Consider the following 3,607-nt stretch of genomic DNA (forward strand, 5'->3'; position numbering starts at 1 on the left):
TCCTCGTGACTCACAGATACTTCCAAAACCAGTTTGCAGGTGCCGATGTTAGCGAGCAGGTGACGCAACCAAGCTCAAGGAGGAGCTCGACGAAGATCGTGTCCTTTATGTTGTTTCGTTCTAGTTGATCAGTAGTGGAGCCCAGTTGGGGTCGATCGGGGACCGTGTCGCATTTGGGGTTCTTCTTTTATTTTGGTTCCGTAGTCGGACCCTGATTGTATCTGGATGATGTAATGCTTTATTCATGTAATTGTGTGAAGTGGCGATTGTAAGCCAACTATGTATCTCTTTCCCTTATATATTACTTTGGTTGTGTGAAGATTACCTCACTTGCGACATTGCTTTTAATGCGGTTATGCCTCTAAGTCGTGCTTCGACACGTGGGAGATATAGCCGCATCGAGGGCGTGACAATAGGGAACAGAAAAATAGAGCTCAAAGAAACAAATGAACAGAGCTAATGCAAATAAGCACATATGAACATGTCTTTCCCCCAAGAAGACATGTGGCATCTCTCCTCTTGAACATCAAGCATCTGGGATCCTTGAAGATTACTCTTTCCTGGAGTATTCCCTCCCCCTGGAGATCTCTCCCCCTAGAGATATGATTAAGCTTTGATGTGATCTCTCTCTCCCCCTTTGACATCAATTTCCAAGAAGGGTCTTCTGGAATTTGTTGTGAATGGGTTTGGTCCTTGAATCACAGTACAAAGCATTAAGGTAAATGTGATGCTTGCAGAGGACAAGATTCATTGAGTGGAGCTGGATCAAGAATAAAGTAGGAATAAATGGTAAAATGTTTTTCCTGTAGTGAAATCAGTGTCACCGAGTTGTATGCTTCGGTTGCTTCGAAAATCTTCGGCTAGAATGGAGACATGAAACTGGTGGAACCGAGTTCATCACAGAGAAAAACACTTGTCACCTCAGCTCACTGGACAAATAAGATCTCACAAAGATTTGCAATGAATTGGATGCAGAAAATGCAGAACAAAAAGCAAAGAAAAGAAACTAAAAGATCTAGATGAAGTTTTTTTGAAAGGGGAAACAAATATGCATGAGACAAATGCAAGAACACAGAAAAGAACACAAGAGAACTTCATCTAGAGTTGGGAGGTGACAAAGTCACCTATGTTAGAGTATATTGACTTAGGAGTCAAGTGAGATCACTTGATCATAGGTCGTACTCATCGTTTAAGCTCAAAATGGGGTTACCATTTTTCGTTTAAGTATCTTGATGTATTCACATCTTGTCGAGTTGCTTTGACTCATGACTTGGAGTAAAGCTACTCTAAGATGGAATAACATACCTTGGGTGGTGGTGTTGAACTTGATCATGTAGTTGAACTTGTGTGGGTTGCTCAAGGTTGATGTAGCCCATCAGGAGTTGGGAGCACCCTTTGTATTTTGAGTTCATCTACCTACATGGGTTAGTTTTCGCAAGGAAGAGCACTTGTGTATCCAACATGACAATCATGAAGCTCAACATAGAATTTGTCAAAGCATATGTTTGAAAGGTTTCGTGCTTCCTTGTCATCAACCACCATTGTGTAGAGACTTGGTGATGTAGAGATTACTCAAGATGTGAGTGAGTTGCAATCTCATAGAATTAGATTCATCCAAGTACCTATAAGGGTTAGATAACATGCAAGATGCAAATTTTCAAGACATAAGATAATCATCATAGGAGAAATATCAAGTGATTAGTCGTAAGCTCAAGTCTTGCATGTATCCAATGGAGTTCCTACTCCAAGTTTGAAGCATCAATGATGTTCAATTCACCTCTTAACCTGCAAAACACTTTATCATCAAGTGGTTTAGTGAATATATCCACTAATTGCTTATCGGTGCGAACATGCTTAAGGTTTATGTCAACCTTAGCAACGTGATCTCGAATGAAATGATGACGAACTTCAATATGCTTAGTTCGAGAGTGTTGCACGGATTGTGAGCAATCTTGATAGCACTTTCATTGTCACAAAGTAATGGAACATGTTTCACATATATCCCATAATCTTTAAGAGTTTGGGTCATCCAAAGTAATTGAGCACAACATGAACCAGCGGCAATGTATTCCGCTTCGGCGGTGGATAAGGATACCGAGTTTTGTTTATTGGAAGACCAAGACACAAGAGATCTACCAAGGAATTGACAAGTACCCGAAGTGGACTTTCTATCAACCTTGTCACCGGAATAGTCCGAGTCGGAGTAGCCAATAAGATCAAAGGAAGCCCTCTTTGGATACCAAATGCCAAAATTTGGTGTATGTATTAAGTATCTCACTATCCTCTTCACAGCCTTAAGATGACATTCCTTAGGAGAAGCTTGATATCGTGCACACATGCACACACTTAGCATGATATCGGGACGTGAAGCACATAGATATAACAATGAACCAATCATAGAGCGGTAAACTTTTTGATCAACCGGTTCACCATCTTTGGTCAAATCAAGATGTCCACTAGTAGGCATGGGTGTAGTCATACCTTTGCATTCTTGCATATTGAACTTCTTGAATAAGTCCTTGATGTACTTCGTTTGAGAGACAAAGGTGCCTTCCTTAGTTTGCTTGATTTGCAAACCAAGAAAGAATTTGAGTTCACTCATCATAGACATCTCAAACTTCTCTGACATTAGCTTCCCAAACTTTTCACTAAAATGATGGTTAGTTGATCCAAATATAATATCATCGACATAAATTTGGCATACAAATAGTTCTCCATTAACCCTTTTAGTAAAAAGAGTAGAATCTATTTTTCCAATTTCAAAGCCTTTTTCAATAAGGAACTTGGTCAAGCATTTATACCATGCTCTAGGAGCTTGTTTAAGACCATAAAGGGCTTTGTGAAGTTTGTAGACATGATTAGGTTTCTTAGGATTGACAAAGCCAGGAGGTTGCTTAACATAAACTTCCTCCTCAATTTCACCATTTAGAAAAGCACTTTTAATGTCCATTTGGTACAAAGTGATATCATGGTGATTAGCATAAGCAAGTAAGATGCAAATGGACTCAAGTCTAGCAACGGGAGCATATGTCCCACCATAGTCCATACCTTCGACTTGTGTGTAGCCTTTGGCGACGAGACGTGCTCTGTTGCGAACCACTTGTCCATCTTCATCTTGCTTGTTGCGAAACACCCATTTGGTACCGATGATGTTGTGGTTGTTGTCGGGCTTCTCGACCAATGTCCACACTTGATTTCTCTCAAAGTTGTGTAGCTCTTCTTGCATAGCGTTTATCCAGTCCGGATCCTCCAATGCTTCTTCAACCTTCATAGGTTCAATGCTAGAGATGAATGAGTAATGTTCACAAAAGTTAGCCAAACGAGTTTTAGAGCGAGTGATTCTCCCGGTTTGGATATCATTGTAGATTTGCTCCACGGGATGATCTTTAGCAATTCTTGCTCGAACTCGTGAAAGCTTTTGCTTGGGTCTTGGTTGAACATCTTCTTCATCTTGTTCTTCTTCTTGGCCTTCTTCATTGTTAGCATTATCGTTCTCTTGTCGTGGTGGAGAAGGAGGTTGTTGACGTTCGTCTTGGTGCACTTCCTCGTTTTCTTCATTTTGGTGTGTCCTACTCGTGGATTCTTCCGTATCAACTCTTGGTTCACC

Source organism: Triticum dicoccoides, chromosome 7A (genome assembly GCF_002162155.2).
Source record: "Triticum dicoccoides isolate Atlit2015 ecotype Zavitan chromosome 7A, WEW_v2.0, whole genome shotgun sequence".
In the NCBI taxonomy this organism is placed as follows: domain Eukaryota; kingdom Viridiplantae; phylum Streptophyta; class Magnoliopsida; order Poales; family Poaceae; genus Triticum; species Triticum dicoccoides.